The following is a 23331-nucleotide window of genomic DNA, read 5'->3' on the forward strand; positions in this document are numbered from 1 at the left end:
AGCACCATCCCCTATACACAGTCTGGGGCTGGAGTGAGCACCGTCCCCTATACACAGTCTGGGGCTGGCGTGAGCACCGTCCCCTATACACAGTCTGGGGCTTGAGTGAGCACCGTCCCCTATACACAGTCTGGGGCTGGAGTGAGCACCGTCCCCTATACACAGTCTGGGGCTGGAGTGAGCACCGTCCCCTATACAGAGTCTGAGGCTGGAGTGAGCACCGTCCCCTATACACAGTCTGGGGCTGGAGTGAGCACCGTCCCCTATACACAGTCTGGGGCTGGAGTGAGCACCGTCCCCTATACACAGTCTGGGGCTGGAGTGAGCACCGTCCCCTATACACAGTCTGGAGTGAGCACCGTCCCCTATACACAGTCTGGGGCTGGAGTGAGCACCGTCCCGTATACACAGTCTGGAGCTGGTGTGAGCACCGTCCCCTATACACAGTCTGGGGCTGGAGTGAGCACCGTCCCCTATACACAGTCTGGGGCTGGAGTGAGCACCGTCCCATATATACAGTCTGGGGCTGGAGTGAGCACCGTCCCCTATACACAGTCTGGGACTGGATTGAGCACTGTCCGCTATTCACAGTCTGGGGCTGGAGTGAGCACCATCCCCGATACACAGTCTGGGGCTGGAGTGAGCACCGTCCCCTATACACAGTCTGGAGTGAGCACCGTCACCTACACACAGTCTGGGGCTGGAGTGAGCACCGTCCCTTATACACAGTCTGGGGCTGGAGTGAGCACCGTCCCCTATACACAGTCTGGGGCTGGAGTGAGCACCGTCCCCTATACACAGTCTGGAGCTGGAGTGAGCACCGTCCCCTATACACAGTCTGGGGCTGGAGTGAGCAGCGTCCCCTATACACAGTCTGGGACTGGAGTGAGCACCGTCCCCTATACACAGTCTGGAGTGAGCACCGTCCCCTATACACAGTCTGGAGCTGGAGTGAGCACCGTCCCCGATACACAGTCTGGGGCTGGAGTGAGCACCGTCCCCTTTACACAGTCTGGGGCTGGAGTGAGCACCGTCCAGTATACACAGTCTGGAGCAAGAGTGAGCACCGTCCCCTATACACAGTCTGGGGCTGGAGTGAGCACCGTCCCCTATACACAGTCTGGAGCTGGAGTGAGCACCGTCCCCTATACACAGTCTTGATCTGGAGTGAGCACCGTCCCCTATACACAGTCTGGGGCTGGAGTGAGCACCATCCCCTATACACAGTCTGGGGCTGGAGTGAGCACCGTCCCCTATAGACAGTCTGGGGCTGGAGTGTGCACAGTCCCCTATACACAGTCTGGAGTGAGCACCGTCCACTATACTCAGTCTGGAGCTGGAGTGAGCACCGTCCCCTATATAGACTCTGGGGCTGGAGTGAGCACCGTCCCCTATACACAGTCTGTAGCTGGAGAGAGCACCGTCCCCTATACACAGTCTGGGGCTGGAGTGAGCACCGTCCACTATAACACAGTCTGGGACTGGAGTCAGCACCGTCCCCTATACACAGTCTGGGGCTGGAGTGAACACCATCCCCTATACACAGTCTGGAGCTGGAGTGAGCACCGCCCCCTATACACAGTCTGGGGCTGGAGTGAGCACCGTCCCCTATACACAGTCTGGAGCTGGAGTGAGCACCATCCCCTCTACACAGCCTGGAGCTCGAGTAAGCACTGTCCCCTGTACACAATCTGGAATGAGCACCGTCCCCTATACACAGTCTGGGGCTGGAGTGAGCACCGTCACCTATACACAGTCTGGGGCTGGCATGAGCACCGTCCCCTATACACAGTCTGGGGCTGGAGTGAGCACCGTCCCCTATACACAGTCTGGGGCTGGAGTGAGCACCGTCCCCTATACACAGTCTGGGGCAGGCGTGAGCAACGTCCCCTATACACAGTCTGGGGCTGGAGTGAGCACCGTCCCCTATACACAGTCTGGGGCTGGAGTGAGCACCGTCCCGTATACACATTCTGGAGCTGGTGTGAGCACCGTACCCTATACAGAGTTTGGGGCTGGAGTGAGCACCGTCCCCTATACACAATCTGGAGCTGGAGTGAGCACCATCCCCTATATACAGTCTGGGGCTGGAGTGAGCACCGTCCCCAAAACACAGTCTGGGGTGGAGTGAGCACCGTCCCCTATACACAGTCTGGGGCTGGAGTGAACACCGTCCACTATATACAGTCTGGGGCTGGAGTGAGCACCGTCCCCTATACACAGTCTGGGACTGGATTGAGCACTGTCCGCTATTCACAGTCTGCGGCTGGAGTGAGCACCATCCCCAATACACAGTCTGGGGCTGGAGTGAGCACCGTCCCCTATACACAGTCTGGAGTGAGCACCGTCACCTATACACAGTCTGGGGCTGGAGTGAGCACCGTCCCTTATACACTGTCTGGGGCTGGAGTGAGCACCGTCCCCGATACACAGTCTGGGGCTGGAGTGAGCACCGTCCACTATACACAGTCTGGAGCTGGAGTGAGCACCGTCCCCTATACACAGTCTGGGGCTGGAGTGAGCAGCGTCCCCTATACACAGTCTGGGACTGGAGTGAGCACCGTCCCCTATACACAGTCTGGAGTGAGCACCGTCCCCTATACACAGTCTGGACCTGGAGTGAGCACCGTCCCCGATACACAGTCTGGGGCTGGAGTGAGCACCGTCCCCTTTACACAGTCTGGGGCTGGAGTGAGCACCGTCCAGTATACACAGTCTGGAGCAAGAGTGAGCACCGTCCCCTATACACAGTCTGGGGCTGGAGTGAGCACCGTCCCCTATACACAGTCTGGAGCTGGAGTGAGCACCGTCCCCTATACACAGTCTGGATCTGGAGTGAGCACCGTCCCCGATACACAGTCTGGGGCTGGATTGAGCACCATCCCCTATACACAGTCTGGGGCTGGAGTGAGCACCGTCCCCTATACACAGTCTGGGGCTGGAGTGAGCACAGTCCCCTATACACAGTCTGGAGTGAGCACCGTCCCCTATACTCAGTCTGGAGCTGGAGTGAGCACTGTCCCCTATACAGACTCTGGGGCTGGAGTGAGCACCGTCCCCTATACACAGTCTGGAGCTGGAGAGAGCACCGTCCCCTATACACAGTCTGGGGCTGGAGTGAGCACCGTCCCCTATACACAGTCTGGGACTGGAGTGAGCACCGTCCCCTATACACAGTCTGGGGCTGGAGTGAGCACCATCCCCTATACACAGTCTGGAGCTGGAGTGAGCACCGCCCACTATACACAGTCTGCGGCTGGAGTGAGCACCGTCCCCTATACACAGTCTGGAGCTGGAGTGAGCACCATCCCCTATACACAGCCTGGAGCTCGAGTAAGCACCGTCCCCTATACACAGTCTGGAGTGAGCACCGTCCCCTATACACAGTCTGGGGCTGGAGTGAGCACCGTCCCCTATACATAGTCTGGGGCTGGCATGAGCACCGTCCCCTATACACAGTCTGGGGCTGGAGTGAGCACCATCCCCTATACACAGTCTGGGGCTGGAGTGAGCACCGTCCCCTATACACAGTCTGGGGCTGGCGTGAGCACCGTCCCCTATACACAGTCTGGGGCTGGAGTGAGCACCGTCCCCTATACACAGTCTGGGGCTGGAGTGAGCACCGTCCCCTATACACAGTCTGGGGCTGGAGTGAGCACCGTCCCCTATACAGAGTCTGAGGCTGGAGTGAGCACCGTCCCCTATACACAGTCTGGGGCTGGAGTGAGCACCGTCCCCTATACACAGTCTGGGGCTGGAGTGAGCACCGTCCCCTATACACAGTCTGGGGCTGGAGTGAGCACCGTCCCCTATACACAGTCTGGAGTGAGCACCGTCCCCGATACACAGTCTGGGGCTGGAGTGAGCACCGTCCCGTATACACAGTCTGGAGCTGGTGTGAGCACCGTCCCCTATACACAGTCTGGGGCTGGAGTGAGCACCGTCCCCTATACACAGTCTGGGGCTGGAGTGAGCACCGTCCACGATACACAGTCTGGAGTGAGTACCGTCCCCTATACACAGTCTGGAGTGAGCACCGTCCACTATACACAGTCTGGAGTGAGCACCGTCCCCAATACACAGTCTGGGGCTGGAGTGAGCACCGTCCCCTATACACAGTCTGGGGCTGGAGTGAGCACCGTCCCCAATATACAGTCTGGGGCGGGAGTGAGCAACATCCCCTATACACAGTCTGGGACTGGAGTGAGAACTGTCCCCTATACACAGTCTGGGGCTGGAGTGAGCACCATCCCCGATACACAGTCTGGGGCTGGCATGAGCACCGTCCCCTATACACAGTCTGGAGCTGGTGTGAGCACCGTCCCCTATACACAGTCTGGGGCTGGAGTGAGCACCGTCCCGTATACACAGTCTGGGGCTGGAGTGTGCACCATCCACGATACACAGTCTGGAGTGAGTACCGTCCCCTATACACAGTCTGGATTCAGCACCGTCCCCTATACACAGTCTGGGGCTGGAGAGAGCACCGTCCCCTATACACAGTCTGGAGCTCGAGTAAGCACCGTCCCCTATACACAGTCTGGAGTGAGCACCGTCCCCTATACACAGTCTGGATTCAGCACCGTCCCCTATACACAGTCTGGGGCTGGAGTGAGCACCATCCCCTATACACAGCCTGGAGCTCGAGTAAGCACCGTCCCCTATACACAGTCTGGAGTGAGCACCGTCCCCTATACACAGTCTGGGGCTGGAGTGAGCACCGTCCCCTATACACAGTCTGGGGCTGGCATGAGCACCGTCCCCGATACACAGTCTGGGGCTGCAGTGAGCACCGTCCCCTATACACAGTCTGGGGCTGGAGTGAGCACCGTCCCCTATACACAGTCTGGGGCTGGCGTGAGCACCGTCCCCTATACACAGTCTGGGGCTGGAGTGAGCACCGTCCCCTATACACAGTCTGGGGCTGGATTGAGCACCGTCCCCTATACACAGTCTGGGGCTGGAGTGAGCACCGTCCCCTATACAGAGTCTGAGGCTGGAGTGAGCACCGTCCCCTATACACAGTCTGGGGCTGGAGTGAGCACCGTCCCCTATACACAGTCTGGGGCTGGAGTGAGCACCGTCCCCTATACACAGTCTGGGGCTGGAGTGAGCACCGTCCCCTATACACAGTCTGGAGTGAGCACCGTCCCCTATACAGAGTCTGGGGCTGGAGTGAGCACCGTCCCGTATACACAGTCTGGAGCTGGTGTGAGCACCGTCCCCTATACACAGTCTGGGGCTGGAGTGAGCACCGTCCCCTATACACAGTCTGGGGCTGGAGTGAGCACCGTCCACGATACACAGTCTGGAGTGAGTACCGTCCCCTATACACAGTCTGGAGTGAGCACCGTCCCCTATACACAGTCTGGAGTGAGCACCGTCCCCAATACACAGTCTGGGGCTGGAGTGAGCACCGTCCCCTATACACAGTCTGGAGCTGGAGTGAGCACCGTCCCCAATATACAGTCTGGGGCTGGAGTGAGCACCATCCCCTATACACAGTCTGGGACTGGAGTGAGCACTGTCCCCTATACACAGTCTGGGGCTGGAGTGAGCACCATCCCCGATACACAGTCTGGGGCTGGCATGAGCACTGTCCCCTATACACAGTCTGGGGCTGGAGTGAGCACCATCCCCTATACACAGTCTGGGGCTGGAGTGAGCACCGTCCCCTATAAACAGTCTGGGGCTGGCATGAGCACCGTCCCCTATACACAGTCTGGGGCTGGAGTGAGCACCATCCCCTATACACAGTCTGGGGCTGGAGTGAGCACCGTCCCCTATACAGAGTCTGAGGCTGGAGTGAGCACCGTCCCCTATACACAGTCTGGGGCTGGAGTGAGCACCGTCCCCTATACACAGTCTGGGGCTGGAGTGAGCACCGTCCCCTGTACACAGTCTGGGGCTGGAGTGAGCAACGTCCCCTATACACAGTCTGGAGTGAGCACCGTCCCCTATACACAGTCTGGGGCTGGAGTGACCACCGTCCCGTATACACAGTCTGGAGCTGGTGTGAGCACCGTCCCCTATACACAGTCTGGGGCTGGAGTGAGCACCGTCCCCTATACACAGTCTGGGGCTGGAGTGAGCACCGTCCACGATACACAGTCTGGAGTGAGTACCGTCCCCTATACACAGTCTGGAGTGAGCACCGTCCCCTATACACAGTCTGGAGTGAGCACCGTCCCCTATACACAGTCTGGGGCTGGCGTGAGCACCGTCCCCTATACACAGTCTGGGGCTGGAGTGAGCACCGTCCCCTATACACAGTCTGGGGCTGGAGTGAGCACCGTCCCGTATACACAGTCTGGAGCTGGTGTGAGCACCTTCCCCTATACACAGTCTGGGGCTGGAGTGAGCATCGTCCCCTATACACAGTCTGGAGTGAGCACCGTGCCCTATACACAGTCTGGGGCTCGAGTGAGCACCGTCCCCTATACACAGTCTGGGTCTGGAGTGAGCACCGTCCCCTACACACAGTCTGGAGCTGGAGTGAGCACCGTCCCCTATACACAGTCTGGGGCTGGAGTGAGCATCGTCCCCAATACACAGTCTGGGGCTGGAGTGAGCACCGTACCCTATACACAGTTTGGGGCAGGAGTGAGCACCGTCCCCTATACACAATCTGGAGCTGGAGTGAGCACCATCCCCTATATACAGTCTGGGGCTGGAGTGAGCACCGTCTCCTATACAAAGTCTGGGGCTGGAGTGAGCACCGTCCCCTCTACACAGTCTGGAGTGAGCACCGTCCCAGATACACAGTCTGGGGCTGGAGGGAGCACCGTCCCCTATACACAGTCTGGGGCTGGAGTGAGCACCATCCCCTATACACAGTCTGGGGCTGGAGTGAGCACCGTCCCCTATACACAGTCTGGGGCTGGAGTGAGCACCGTCCCCTATACACAGTCTGGAGCTTGAGTGAGCTCCGTCCCCTATACACAGTCTGGGGCTGAAGTGAGCACCGTCCCCTATACAGAGTCTGGAGCTGGAGTGAGCACTGTCCCCTATACACAGTCTGGAGCTGGAGTGAGCACCGTCCCCTTTATACAGTCTGGTTTGGAGTGTGCACGGTCCCCTATACACAGTCTGAGGCTGGAGTGAGCACCCTCCCCTATACACAGTCTGGGGCTGGATTGAGCACCGTCCCCTATACACAGTCTGGGGCTGGAGTGAACACAGTCCCCTATATGCAGTGAGGGGCTGGAGTGAGCACCATCCCGTATACACAGTCTGGAGTGAGCACCGTCCCCTATGCACTGTCTGGAGTGAGCACCGTCCCCTATACACAGTCTGGGGCTGGAGTGAGCACCGTCCGCTATACACAGTCTGGGGCTGGAGTGAGCACCGTCTACTATACACAGTCTGGGGCTGGAATGAGCACCGTCCCCTATACACAGTCTGGAGCTGGAGTGAGCGCCGTCCCATATACACAGTCTGGAGCTGGATGAGCACCTTCCCCTATACACAGTCTGGGGCTGGAGTGAGCACCGTCCCCTATACACAGTCTGGTGCTGGAGTGAGCACCGTCCCCTATACACAGTCTGGGGCTGGAGTGAGCTCCGTCCCCATAAACAGTCTGGGGCTGGAGTGAGCACCCTCCCCTATACACAGTCTGGGGCTGGAGTGAGCACCGTCCCCTATAAACAGTCTGGGGCTGGAGTGAGCACCGTCCCCTATACACAGTCTGGAGCTGGAGAGAGCACCGTCCCCTATACACAGTCAGGGGCTGGAGTGAGCACTGTCCCCTATACACAGTCTGGAGCTGGTGTGAGCACCGTCCCCTATACACAGTCTGGAGTGCGCACCGTCCCCTATACACAGTATGGGGCAGGAGTGAGGATCGTTCGCTTTACACAGTCTGGGTCTGGAGTGAGCACTGTCCCCTATACACAGTCTGGAGTGAGCACCGTCCCCAGTACACAGTCAGGGACTGGAGTGAGCACTGTCCCCTATACACAGTCTGGGGCTGGAGTGAGCTCCGTCCCCATCCACAGTCTGGGGCTGGAGTGAGCACCGTCCCCTATACACAGTCTGGGGCTGGAGTGAGCACCGTCCCGTATAAACAGTCTGGGGCTGGAGTGAGCACCATCCCCTATACACAGTCTGGGGCTGGAGTGAGCACCGTCCCCTATACACAGTCTGGGGCTGGAGTGAGCACCGTTCCCTATAAACAGTCTGGGGCTGGAGTGAGCACCGTCCCCTATACACAGTCTGGAGCTGGAGTGAGCACCGTCCCATATACACAGTCTGGAGCTGGAGTGAGCACCTTCCCCTGTACACAGTCTGGGGCTGGAGTGAGCACTGTCCCCTATACACAGTCTGGAGCTGGTGTGAGCACCGTCCCCTATACACAGTCTGGAGTGCGCACCGTCCCCTATACACAGTATGGGGCGGGAGTGAGCACCGTTCCCTATACACAGTCTGGGTCTGGAGTGAGCACTGCCCCTATACACAGTCTGGAGTGAGCACCGTCCCCAGTACACAGTCAGGGACTGGAGTGAGCACTGTCCCCTATACACAGCCTGGGGCTGGTGTCAGCACTGTCCCCTATACACAGTCTGGGGCTGGAGTGAGCACCGTCCCCTATACAGAGTCTGGAGTGAGCACCGTCCGCTATACACAGTCTGGAGCTGGAGTGAGCACTGTCCCCTATACACAGTCTGGTGCTGGAGTGAGCACAGTCCCCTATACTCAGTCTGGAGCTGGAGTGAGCACCGTCCCCTATACACAGTCTGGAGTGAGCACCGTCCCCTATACACAGTCTGGAGCTGGAGTGAGCACCGTCCCCTATACACAGTCTGGGGCTGGAGTGAGCACCGTCCCCTATACACAGTCTGGGGCTGGAGTGAGCACCGTCCCCTATACACAGTCTGGGGCTGGAGTGAGCACCGTCCACTATACACAGTCTGGAGTGAGTACCGTCCCCTATACACAGTCTGGAGTGAGCACCGTCCCCTATACACAGTCTGGAGTGAGCACCGTCCCCTATACACAGTCTGGGGCTGGAGTGAGCACCGTCCCCTATACACAGTCTGGGGCTGGAGTGAGCACCGTCCCCAATATACAGTCTGGGGCTGGAGTGAGCACCATCCCCTATACACAGTCTGGGACTGGAGTGAGCACTGTCCCCTATACACAGTCTGGAGCTGGAGTGAGCACCATCCCCGATATACAGTCTGGGGCTGGAGTGAGCACCGTCCCCTGTACACAGTCTGGAGTGAGCACCGTCCCCTATACACAGTCTGGGGCTGGAGTGAGCACCGTCCCCTATACACAGTCTGGAGTGAGCACCGTCCCCTATACACAGTCTGTGGCTGGAGTGAGCACCGTCCCCTATACACAGTCTGGGGCTGGATTGAGCACCGTCCCCTATACACAGTCTGGAGCTGGAGTGAGCACCGTCCCCTATACACAGTCAGCGGCTGGAGTGAGCAGCGTCCCCTATACACTGTCTGGGACTGGAGTGAGCACCGTCCCCTATACACTGTCTGGAGTGAGCACCGTCCCCTATACACAGTCTGGAGCTGGAGTGAGCACCGTCCCCTATACGCAGTCTGGGGCTGGAGTGAGCACCGTCCCCTATACACAGTCTGGGGCTGGAGTGAGCACCGTCCCCTATACACAGTCTGGATCTGGAGTGAGCACCGTCCCCTATACACAGTCTGGGGCTGGAGTGAGCACCGTCCCGTATACACAGTCTGGAGCTGGTGTGAGCACCTTCCCCTATGCACAGTCTGGGGCTGGAGTGAGCATCGTCCCCTATACACAGTCTGGAGTGAGCACCGTCCCCTATACACAGACTGGGGCTCGAGTGAGCACCGTCCCATATGCACAGTCTGGGTCTGGAGTGAGCACCGTCCCCTATACACAGTCTGGAGCTGGAGTGAGCACCGTCCCCTATACACAGTCTGGGGCTGGAGTGAGCATCGTCCCCAATACACAGTCTGGGGCTGGAGTGAGCACCGTACCCTATACACAGTTTGGGGCTGGAGTGAGCACCGTCCCCTATACACAATCTGGAGCTGGAGTGAGCACCATCCCCTATATACAGTCTGGGGCTGGAGTGAGCACCGTCCCCTATACACAGTCTGGGGCTGGAGTGAGCACCGTCCCCTATACACAGTCTGGGGCTGGAGTGAGCACCGTCCCCTATATACAGTCTGGGGCTGGAGTGAGCACCGTCCCCTATACACAGTCTGGGACTGGATTGAGCACTGTCCGCTATTCACAGTCTGGGGCTGGAGTGAGCACCATCCCCGATACACAGTCTGGGGCTGGAGTGAGCACCGTCCCCTATACACAGTCTGGAGTGAGCACCGTCACCTACACACAGTCTGGGGCTGGAGTGAGCACCGTCCCTTATACACAGTCTGGGGCTGGAGTGAGCACCGTCCCCTATACACAGTCTGGGGCTGGAGTGAGCACCGTCCCCTATACACAGTCTGGAGCTGGAGTGAGCACCGTCCCCTATACACAGTCTGGGGCTGGAGTGAGCAGCGTCCCCTATACACAGTCTGGGACTGGAGTGAGCACCGTCCCCTATACACAGTCTGGAGTGAGCACCGTCCCCTATACACAGTCTGGAGCTGGAGTGAGCACCGTCCCCGATACACAGTCTGGGGCTGGAGTGAGCACCGTCCCCTTTACACAGTCTGGGGCTGGAGTGAGCACCGTCCAGTATACACAGTCTGGAGCAAGAGTGAGCACCGTCCCCTATACACAGTCTGGGGCTGGAGTGAGCACCGTCCCCTATACACAGTCTGGAGCTGGAGTGAGCACCGTCCCCTATACACAGTCTTGATCTGGAGTGAGCACCGTCCCCTATACACAGTCTGGGGCTGGAGTGAGCACCATCCCCTATACACAGTCTGGGGCTGAAGTGAGCACCGTCCCCTATACAGAGTCTGGAGCTGGAGTGAGCACTGTCCCCTATACACAGTCTGGAGCTGGAGTGAGCACCGTCCCCTTTATACAGTCTGGTTTGGAGTGTGCACGGTCCCCTATACACAGTCTGAGGCTGGAGTGAGCACCCTCCCCTATACACAGTCTGGGGCTGGATTGAGCACCGTCCCCTATACACAGTCTGGGGCTGGAGTGAACACAGTCCCCTATATGCAGTGTGGGGCTGGAGTGAGCACCATCCCGTATACACAGTCTGGAGTGAGCACCGTCCCCTATGCACTGTCTGGAGTGAGCACCGTCCCCTATACACAGTCTGGGGCTGGAGTGAGCACCGTCCGCTATACACAGTCTGGGGCTGGAGTGAGCACCGTCTACTATACACAGTCTGGGGCTGGAATGAGCACCGTCCCCTATACACAGTCTGGAGCTGGAGTGAGCGCCGTCCCATATACACAGTCTGGAGCTGGATGAGCACCTTCCCCTATACACAGTCTGGGGCTGGAGTGAGCACCGTCCCCTATACACAGTCTGGTGCTGGAGTGAGCACCGTCCCCTATACACAGTCTGGGGCTGGAGTGAGCTCCGTCCCCATACACAGTCTGGGGCTGGAGTGAGCACCGTCCCCTATACACAGTCTGGAGCTGGAGAGAGCACCGTCCCCTATACACAGTCAGGGGCTGGAGTGAGCACTGTCCCCTATACACAGTCTGGAGCTGGTGTGAGCACCGTCCCCTATACACAGTCTGGAGTGCGCACCGTCCCCTATACACAGTATGGGGCAGGAGTGAGGATCGTTCGCTTTACACAGTCTGGGTCTGGAGTGAGCACTGTCCCCTATACACAGTCTGGAGTGAGCACCGTCCCCAGTACACAGTCAGGGACTGGAGTGAGCACTGTCCCCTATACACAGTCTGGGGCTGGAGTGAGCTCTGTCCCCATCCACAGTCTGGGGCTGGAGTGAGCACCGTCCCCTATACACAGTCTGGGGCTGGAGTGAGCACCGTCCCCTATAAACAGTCTGGGGCTGGAGTGAGCACCATCCCCTATACACAGTCTGGGGCTGGAGTGAGCACCGTCCCCTATACACAGTCTGGGGCTGGAGTGAGCACCGTTCCCTATAAACAGTCTGGGGCTGGAGTGAGCACCGTCCCCTATACACAGTCTGGAGCTGGAGTGAGCACCGTCCCATATACACAGTCTGGAGCTGGAGTGAGCACCTTCCCCTGTACACAGTCTGGGGCTGGAGTGAGCACTGTCCCCTATACACAGTCTGGAGCTGGTGTGAGCACCGTCCCCTATACACAGTCTGGAGTGCGCACCGTCCCCTATACACAGTATGGGGCGGGAGTGAGCACCGTTCCCTATACACAGTCTGGGTCTGGAGTGAGCACTGCCCCTATACACAGTCTGGAGTGAGCACCATCCCCAGTACACAGTCAGGGACTGGAGTGAGCACTGTCCCCTATACACAGCCTGGGGCTGGTGTCAGCACTGTCCCCTATACACAGTCTGGGGCTGGAGTGAGCACCGTCCCCTATACAGAGTCTGGAGTGAGCACCGTCCGCTATACACAGTCTGGAGCTGGAGTGAGCACTGTCCCCTATACACAGTCTGGTGCTGGAGTGAGCACAGTCCCCTATACTCAGTCTGGAGCTGGAGTGAGCACCGTCCCCTATACACAGTCTGGAGTGAGCACCGTCCCCTATACACAGTCTGGAGCTGGAGTGAGCACCGTCCCCTATACACAGTCTGGGACTGGAGTGAGCACCGTCCCCTATACACAGTCTGGGGCTGGAGTGAGCACCATCCCCTATACACAGTCTGGAGCTGGAGTGAGCACCGCCCACTATACACAGTCTGCGGCTGGAGTGAGCACCGTCCCCTATACACAGTCTGGAGCTGGAGTGAGCACCATCCCCTATACACAGCCTGGAGCTCGAGTAAGCACCGTCCCCTATACACAGTCTGGAGTGAGCACCGTCCCCTATACACAGTCTGGGGCTGGAGTGAGCACCGTCCCCTATACACAGTCTGGGGCTGGCATGAGCACCGTCCCCTATACACAGTCTGGGGCTGGAGTGAGCACCATCCCCTATACACAGTCTGGGGCTGGAGTGAGCACCGTCCCCTATACACAGTCTGGGGCTGGCGTGAGCACCGTCCCCTATACACAGTCTGGGGCTGGAGTGAGCACCGTCCCCTATACACAGTCTGGGGCTGGAGTGAGCACCATCCCCTATACACAGTCTGGGGCTGGAGTGAGCACCGTCCCCTATACAGAGTCTGAGGCTGGAGTGAGCACCGTCCCCTATACACAGTCTGGGGCTGGAGTGAGCACCGTCCCCTATACACAGTCTGGGGCTGGAGTGAGCACCGTCCCCTATACACAGTCTGGGGCTGGAGTGAGCACCGTCCCCTATACACAGTCTGGAGTGAGCACCGTCCCCTATACACAGTCTGGGGCTGGAGTGAGCACCGTCCCGTATACACAGTCTGGAGCTGGTGTGAGCACCGTCCCCTATACACAGTCTGGGGCTGGAGTGAGCACCGTCCCCTATACACAGTCTGGGGCTGGAGTGAGCACCGTCCACGATACACAGTCTGGAGTGAGTACCGTCCCCTATACACAGTCTGGAGTGAGCACCGTCCACTATACACAGTCTGGAGTGAGCACCGTCCCCAATACACAGTCTGGGGCTGGAGTGAGCACCGTCCCCTATACACAGTCTGGGGCTGGAGTGAGCACCGTCCCCAATATACAGTCTGGGGCGGGAGTGAGCAACATCCCCTATACACAGTCTGGGACTGGAGTGAGAACTGTCCCCTATACACAGTCTGGGGCTGGAGTGAGCACCATCCCCGATACACAGTCTGGGGCTGGCATGAGCACCGTCCCCTATACACAGTCTGGAGCTGGTGTGAGCACCGTCCCCTATACACAGTCTGGGGCTGGAGTGAGCACCGTCCCGTATACACAGTCTGGGGCTGGAGTGTGCACCATCCACGATACACAGTCTGGAGTGAGTACCGTCCCCTATACACAGTCTGGATTCAGCACCGTCCCCTATACACAGTCTGGGGCTGGAGAGAGCACCGTCCCCTATACACAGTCTGGAGCTGGAGTGAGCACCATCCCCTATACACAGCCTGGAGCTCGAGTAAGCACCGTCCCCTATACACAGTCTGGAGTGAGCACCGTCCCCTATACACAGTCTGGGGCTGGAGTGAGCACCGTCCCCTATACACAGTCTGGGGCTGGCATGAGCACCGTCCCCGATACACAGTCTGGGGCTGCAGTGAGCACCGTCCCCTATACACAGTCTGGGGCTGGAGTGAGCACCGTCCCCTATACAGAGTCTGGAGCTGGAGTGAGCACTGTCCCCTATACACAGTCTGGAGCTGGAGTGAGCACCGTCCCCTTTATACAGTCTGGTTTGGAGTGTGCACGGTCCCCTATACACAGTCTGAGGCTGGAGTGAGCACCCTCCCCTATACACAGTCTGGGGCTGGATTGAGCACCGTCCCCTATACACAGTCTGGGGCTGGAGTGAACACAGTCCCCTATATGCAGTGTGGGGCTGGAGTGAGCACCATCCCGTATACACAGTCTGGAGTGAGCACCGTCCCCTATGCACTGTCTGGAGTGAGCACCGTCCCCTATACACAGTCTGGGGCTGGAGTGAGCACCGTCCGCTATACACAGTCTGGGGCTGGAGTGAGCACCGTCTACTATACACAGTCTGGGGCTGGAATGAGCACCGTCCCCTATACACAGTCTGGAGCTGGAGTGAGCGCCGTCCCATATACACAGTCTGGAGCTGGATGAGCACCTTCCCCTATACACAGTCTGGGGCTGGAGTGAGCACCGTCCCCTATACACAGTCTGGTGCTGGAGTGAGCACCGTCCCCTATACACAGTCTGGGGCTGGAGTGAGCTCCGTCCCCATACACAGTCTGGGGCTGGAGTGAGCACCGTCCCCTATACACAGTCTGGAGCTGGAGAGAGCACCGTCCCCTATACACAGTCAGGGGCTGGAGTGAGCACTGTCCCCTATACACAGTCTGGAGCTGGTGTGAGCACCGTCCCCTATACACAGTCTGGAGTGCGCACCGTCCCCTATACACAGTATGGGGCAGGAGTGAGGATCGTTCGCTTTACACAGTCTGGGTCTGGAGTGAGCACTGTCCCCTATACACAGTCTGGAGTGAGCACCGTCCCCAGTACACAGTCAGGGACTGGAGTGAGCACTGTCCCCTATACACAGTCTGGGGCTGGAGTGAGCTCTGTCCCCATCCACAGTCTGGGGCTGGAGTGAGCACCGTCCCCTATACACAGTCTGGGGCTGGAGTGAGCACCGTCCCCTATAAACAGTCTGGGGCTGGAGTGAGCACCATCCCCTATACACAGTCTGGGGCTGGAGTGAGCACCGTCCCCTATACACAGTCTGGGGCTGGAGTGAGCACCGTTCCCTATAAACAGTCTGGGGCTGGAGTGAGCACCGTCCCCTATACACAGTCTGGAGCTGGAGTGAGCACCGTCCCATATACACAGTCTGGAGCTGGAGTGAGCACCTTCCCCTGTACACAGTCTGGGGCTGGAGTGAGCACTGTCCCCTATACACAGTCTGGAGCTGGTGTGAACACCGTCCCCTATACACAGTCTGGAGTGCGCACCGTCCCCTATACACAGTATGGGGCGGGAGTGAGCACCGTTCCCTATACACAGTCTGGGTCTGGAGTGAGCACTGCCCCTATACACAGTCTGGAGTGAGCACCGTCCCCAGTACACAGTCAGGGACTGGAGTGAGCACTGTCCCCTATACACAGCCTGGGGCTGGTGTCAGCACTGTCCCCTATACACAGTCTGGGGCTGGAGTGAGCACCGTCCCCTATACAGAGTCTGGAGTGAGCACCATCCGCTATACACAGTCTGGAGCTGGAGTGAGCACTGTCCCCTATACACAGTCTGGTGCTGGAGTGAGCACAGTCCCCTATACTCAGTCTGGAGCTGGAGTGAGCACCGTCCCCTATACACAGTCTGGAGTGAGCACCGTCCCCTATACACAGTCTGGAGCTGGAGTGAGCACCGTCCCCTATACACAGTCTGGGACTGGAGTGAGCACCGTCCCCTATACACAGTCTGGGGCTGGAGTGAGCACCATCCCCTATACACAGTCTGGAGCTGGAGTGAGCACCGCCCACTATACACAGTCTGCGGCTGGAGTGAGCACCGTCCCCTATACACAGTCTGGAGCTGGAGTGAGCACCATCCCCTATACACAGCCTGGAGCTCGAGTAAGCACCGTCCCCTATACACAGTCTGGAGTGAGCACCGTCCCCTATACACAGTCTGGGGCTGGAGTGAGCACCGTCCCGTATACACAGTCTGGGGCTGGCATGAGCACCGTCCCCTATACACAGTCTGGGGCTGGAGTGAGCACCATCCCCTATACACAGTCTGGGGCTGGAGTGAGCACCGTCCCCTATACACAGTCTGGGGCTGGCGTGAGCACCGTCCCCTATACACAGTCTGGGGCTGGAGTGAGCACCGTCCCCTATACACAGTCTGGGGCTGGAGTGAGCACCATCCCCTATACACAGTCTGGGGCTGGAGTGAGCACCGTCCCCTATACAGAGTCTGAGGCTGGAGTGAGCACCGTCCCCTATACACAGTCTGGGGCTGGAGTGAGCACCGTCCCCTATACACAGTCTGGGGCTGGAGTGAGCACCGTCCCCTATACACAGTCTGGGGCTGGAGTGAGCACCGTCCCCTATACACAGTCTGGAGTGAGCACCGTCCCCTATACACAGTCTGGGGCTGGAGTGAGCACCGTCCCGTATACACAGTCTGGAGCTGGTGTGAGCACCGTCCCCTATACACAGTCTGGGGCTGGAGTGAGCACCGTCCCCTATACACAGTCTGGGGCTGGAGTGAGCACCGTCCACGATACACAGTCTGGAGTGAGTACCGTCCCCTATACACAGTCTGGAGTGAGCACCGTCCACTATACACAGTCTGGAGTGAGCACCGTCCCCAATACACAGTCTGGGGCTGGAGTGAGCACCGTCCCCTATACACAGTCTGGGGCTGGAGTGAGCACCGTCCCCAATATACAGTCTGGGGCGGGAGTGAGCAACATCCCCTATACACAGTCTGGGACTGGAGTGAGAATTGTCCCCTATACACAGTCTGGGGCTGGAGTGAGCACCATCCCCGATACACAGTCTGGGGCTGGCATGAGCACCGTCCCCTATACACAGTCTGGAGCTGGTGTGAGCACCGTCCCCTATACACAGTCTGGGGCTGGAGTGAGCACCGTCCCGTATACACAGTCTGGGGCTGGAGTGTGCACCATCCACGATACACAGTCTGGAGTGAGTACCGTCCCCTATACACAGTCTGGATTCAGCACCGTCCCCTATACACAGTCTGGGGCTGGAGAGAGCACCGTCCCCTATACACAGTCTGGAGCTGGAGTGAGCACCATCCCCTATACACAGACTGGAGCTCGAGTAAGCACCGTCCCCTATACACAGTCTGGAGTGAGCACCGTCCCCTATACACAGTCTGGGGCTGGAGTGAGCACCGTCCCCTATACACAGTCTGGGGCTGGCATGAGCACCGTCCCCGATACACAGTCTGGGGCTGCAGTGAGCACCGTCCCCTATACACAGTCTGGGGCTGGAGTGAGCACCGTCCCCTATACACAGTCTGGGGCTGGCGTGAGCACCGTCCCCTATACACAGTCTGGGGCTGGAGTGAGCACCGTCCCCTATACACAGTCTGGGGCTGGATTGAGCACCGTCCCCTATACACAGTCTGGGGCTGGAGTGAGCACCGTCCCCTATACAGAGTCTGAGGCTGGAGTGAGCACCGTCCCCTATACACAGTCTGGGGCTGGAGTGAGCACCGTCCCCTATACACAGTCTGGGGCTGGAGTGAGCACCGTCCCCTATACACAGTCTGGGGCTGGAGTGAGCACCGTCCCCTATACACAGTCTGGAGTGAGCACCGTCCCCTATACAGAGTCTGGGGCTGGAGTGAGCACCGTCCCGTATACACAGTCTGGAGCTGGTGTGAGCACCGTCCCCTATACACAGTCTGGGGCTGGAGTGAGCACCGTCCCCTATACACAGTCTGGGGCTGGAGTGAGCACCGTCCACGATACACAGTCTGGAGTGAGTACCGTCCCCTATACACAGTCTGGAGTGAGCACCGTCCCCTATACACAGTCTGGAGTGAGCACCGTCCCCAATACACAGTCTGGGGCTGGAGTGAGCACCGTCCCCTATACACAGTCTGGAGCTGGAGTGAGCACCGTCCCCAATATACAGTCTGGGGCTGGAGTGAGCACCATCCCCTATACACAGTCTGGGACTGGAGTGAGCACTGTCCCCTATACACAGTCTGGGGCTGGAGCGAGCACCATCCCCGATACACAGTCTGGGGCTGGCATGAGCACTGTCCCCTATACACAGTCTGGGGCTGGAGTGAGCACCATCCCCTATACACAGTCTGGGGCTGGAGTGAGCACCGTCCCCTATAAACAGTCTGGGGCTGGCATGAGCACCGTCCCCTATACACAGTCTGGGGCTGGAGTGAGCACCATCCCCTATACACAGTCTGGGGCTGGAGTGAGCACCGTCCCCTATACAGAGTCTGAGGCTGGAGTGAGCACCGTCCCCTATACACAGTCTGGGGCTGGAGTGAGCACCGTCCCCTATAAACAGTCTGGGGCTGGAGTGAGCACCGTCCCCTGTACACAGTCTGGGGCTGGAGTGAGCAACGTCCCCTATACACAGTCTGGAGTGAGCACCGTCCCCTATACACCGTCTGGGGCTGGAGTGACCACCGTCCCGTATAAACAGTCTGGAGCTGGTGTGAGCACCGTCCCCTATACACAGTCTGGGGCTGGAGTGAGCACCGTCCCCTATACACAGTCTGGGGCTGGAGTGAGCACCGTCCACGATACACAGTCTGGAGTGAGTACCGTCCCCTATACACAGTCTGGAGTGAGCACCGTCCCCTATCCACAGTCTGGAGTGAGCACCGTCCCCTATACACAGTCTGGGGCTGGCGTGAGCACCGTCCCCTATACACAGTCTGGGGCTGGAGTGAGCACCGTCCCCTATACACAGTCTGGGGCTGGAGTGAGCACCGTCCCGTATACACAGTCTGGAGCTGGTGTGAGCACCTTCCCCTATACACAGTCTGGGGCTGGAGTGAGCATCGTCCCCTATACACAGTCTGGAGTGAGCACCGTCCCCTATACACAGTCTGGGGCTCGAGTGAGCACCGTCCCCTATACACAGTCTGGGTCTGGAGTGAGCACCGTCCCCTACACACAGTCTGGAGCTGGAGTGAGCACCGTCCCCTATACACAGTCTGGGGCTGGAGTGAGCATCGTCCCCAATACACAGTCTGGGGCTGGAGTGAGCACCGTACCCTATACACAGTTTGGGGCAGGGGTGAGCACCGTCCCCTATACACAATCTGGAGCTGGAGTGAGCACCATCCCCTATATACAGTCTGGGGCTGGAGTGAGCACCGTCTCCTATACAAAGTCTGGGGCTGGAGTGAGCACCGTCCCCTCTACACAGTCTGGAGTGAGCACCGTCCCAGATACACAGTCTGGGGCTGGAGGGAGCACCGTCCCCTATACACAGTCTGGGGCTGGAGTGAGCACCATCCCCTATACACAGTCTGGGGCTGGAGTGAGCACCGTCCCCTATACACAGTCTGGGGCTGGAGTGAGCACCGTCCCCTATACACAGTCTGGAGCTTGAGTGAGCTCCGTCCCCTATACACAGTCTGGGGCTGAAGTGAGCACCGTCCCCTATACAGAGTCTGGAGCTGGAGTGAGCACTGTCCCCTATACACAGTCTGGAGCTGGAGTGAGCACCGTCCCCTTTATACAGTCTGGTTTGGAGTGTGCACGGTCCCCTATACACAGTCTGAGGCTGGAGTGAGCACCCTCCCCTATACACAGTCTGGGGCTGGATTGAGCACCGTCCCCTATACACAGTCTGGGGCTGGAGTGAACACAGTCCCCTATATGCAGTGTGGGGCTGGAGTGAGCACCATCCCGTATACACAGTCTGGAGTGAGCACCGTCCCCTATGCACTGTCTGGTGTGAGCACCGTCCCCTATACACAGTCTGGGGCTGGAGTGAGCACCGTCCGCTATACACAGTCTGGGGCTGGAGTGAGCACCGTCTACTATACACAGTCTGGGGCTGGAATGAGCACCGTCCCCTATACACAGTCTGGAGCTGGAGTGAGCGCCGTCCCATATACACAGTCTGGAGCTGGATGAGCACCTTCCCCTATACACAGTCTGGGGCTGGAGTGAGCACCGTCCCCTATACACAGTCTGGTGCTGGAGTGAGCACCGTCCCCTATACACAGTCTGGGGCTGGAGTGAGCTCCGTCCCCATACACAGTCTGGGGCTGGAGTGAGCACCGTCCCCTATACACAGTCTGGGGCTGGAGTGAGCACCGTCCCCTATAAACAGTCTGGGGCTGGAGTGAGCACCGTCCCCTATACACAGTCTGGAGCTGGAGAGAGCACCGTCCCCTATACACAGTCAGGGGCTGGAGTGAGCACTGTCCCCTATACACAGTCTGGAGCTGGTGTGAGCACCGTCCCCTATACACAGTCTGGAGTGCGCACCGTCCCCTATACACAGTATGGGGCAGGAGTGAGGATCGTTCGCTTTACACAGTCTGGGTCTGGAGTGAGCACTGTCCCCTATACACAGTCTGGAGTGAGCACCGTCCCCAGTACACAGTCAGGGACTGGAGTGAGCACTGTCCCCTATACACAGTCTGGGGCTGGAGTGAGCTCCGTCCCCATCCACAGTCTGGGGCTGGAGTGAGCACCGTCCCCTATACACAGTCTGGGGCTGGAGTGAGCACCGTCCCCTATAAACAGTCTGGGGCTGGAGTGAGCACCATCCCCTATACACAGTCTGGGGCTGGAGTGAGCACCGTCCCCTATACACAGTCTGGGGCTGGAGTGAGCACCGTTCCCTATAAACAGTCTGGGGCTGGAGTGAGCACCGTCCCCTATACACAGTCTGGAGCTGGAGTGAGCACCGTCCCATATACACAGTCTGGAGCTGGAGTGAGCACCTTTCCCTGTACACAGTCTGGGGCTGGAGTGAGCACTGTCCCCTATACACAGTCTGGAGCTGGTGTGAGCACCGTCCCCTATACACAGTCTGGAGTGCGCACCGTCCCCTATACACAGTATGGGGCGGGAGTGAGCACCGTTCCCTATACACAGTCTGGGTCTGGAGTGAGCACTGCCCCTATACACAGTCTGGAGTGAGCACCGTCCCCAGTACACAGTCAGGGACTGGAGTGAGCACTGTCCCCTATACACAGCCTGGGGCTGGTGTCAGCACTGTCCCCTATACACAGTCTGGGGCTGGAGTGAGCACCGTCCCCTATACAGAGTCTGGAGTGAGCACCGTCCGCTATACACAGTCTGGAGCTGGAGTGAGCACTGTCCCCTATACACAGTCTGGTGCTGGAGTGAGCACAGTCCCCTATACTCAGTCTGGAGCTGGAGTGAGCACCGTCCCCTATACACAGTCTGGAGTGAGCACCGTCCCCTATACACAGTCTGGAGCTGGAGTGAGCACCGTCCCCTATACACAGTCTGGGGCTGGAGTGAGCACCGTCCCCTATACACAGTCTGGGGCTGGAGTGAGCACCGTCCCCTATACACAGTCTGGGGCTGGAGTGAGCACCGTCCACTATACACAGTCTGGAGTGAGTACCGTCCCCTATACACAGTCTGGAGTGAGCACCGTCCCCTATACACAGTCTGGAGTGAGCACCGTCCCCTATACACAGTCTGGGGCTGGAGTGAGCACCGTCCCCTATACACAGTCTGGGGCTGGAGTGAGCACCGTCCCCAATATACAGTCTGGGGCTGGAGTGAGCACCATCCCCTATACACAGTCTGGGACTGGAGTGAGCACTGTCCCCTATACACAGTCTGGAGCTGGAGTGAGCACCATCCCCGATACACAGTCTGGGGCTGGAGTGAGCACCGTCCCCTGTACACAGTCTGGAGTGAGCACCGTCCCCTATACACAGTCTGGGGCTGGAGTGAGCACCGTCCCCTATACACAGTCTGGAGTGAGCACCGTCCCCTATACACAGTCTGTGGCTGGAGTGAGCACCGTCCCCTATACAAAGTCTGGGGCTGGATTGAGCACCGTCCCCTATACACAGTCTGGAGCTGGAGTGAGCACCGTCCCCTATACACAGTCAGCGGCTGGAGTGAGCAGCGTCCCCTATACACAGTCTGGGACTGGAGTGAGCACCGTCCCCTATACACTGTCTGGAGTGAGCACCGTCCCCTATACACAGTCTGGAGCTGGAGTGAGCACCGTCCCCTATACGCAGTCTGGGGCTGGAGTGAGCACCGTCCCCTATACACAGTCTGGGGCTGGAGTGAGCACCGTCCCCTATACACAGTCTGGATCTGGAGTGAGCACCGTCCCCTATACACAGTCTGGGGCTGGAGTGAGCACCGTCCCGTATACACAGTCTGGAGCTGGTGTGAGCACCTTCCCCTATGCACAGTCTGGGGCTGGAGTGAGCATCGTCCCCTATACACAGTCTGGAGTGAGCACCGTCCCCTATACACAGACTGGGGCTCGAGTGAGCACCGTCCCATATGCACAGTCTGGGTCTGGAGTGAGCACCGTCCCCTATACACAGTCTGGAGCTGGAGTGAGCACCGTCCCCTATACACAGTCTGGGGCTGGAGTGAGCATCGTCCCCAATACACAGTCTGGGGCTGGAGTGAGCACCGTACCCTATACACAGTTTGGGGCTGGAGTGAGCACCGTCCCCTATACACAATCTGGAGCTGGAGTGAGCACCATCCCCTATATACAGTCTGGGGCTGGAGTGAGCACCGTCCCCTATACACAGTCTGGGGCTGGAGTGAGCACCGTCCCCTATATACAGTCTGGGGCTGGAGTGAGCACCGTCCCCTATACACAGTCTGGGACTGGATTGAGCACTGTCCGCTATTCACAGTCTGGGGCTGGAGTGAGCACCATCCCCGATACACAGTCTGGGGCTGGAGTGAGCACCGTCCCCTATACACAGTCTGGAGTGAGCACCGTCACCTACACACAGTCTGGGGCTGGAGTGAGCACCGTCCCTTATACACAGTCTGGGGCTGGAGTGAGCACCGTCCCCTATACACAGTCTGGGGCTGGAGTGAGCACCGTCCCCTATACACAGTCTGGAGCTGGAGTGAGCACCGTCCCCTATACACAGTCTGGGGCTGGAGTGAGCAGCGTCCCCTATACACAGTCTGGGACTGGAGTGAGCACCGTCCCCTATACACAGTCTGGAGTGAGCACCGTCCCCTATACACAGTCTGGAGCTGGAGT

This window comes from Somniosus microcephalus, unplaced genomic scaffold, assembly GCF_052327205.1.
Source record: "Somniosus microcephalus isolate GS21.2 unplaced genomic scaffold, FLI_Smic_1.0 unresolved_chr1, whole genome shotgun sequence".
Classification (NCBI taxonomy): Eukaryota; Metazoa; Chordata; class Chondrichthyes; order Squaliformes; family Somniosidae; genus Somniosus; species Somniosus microcephalus.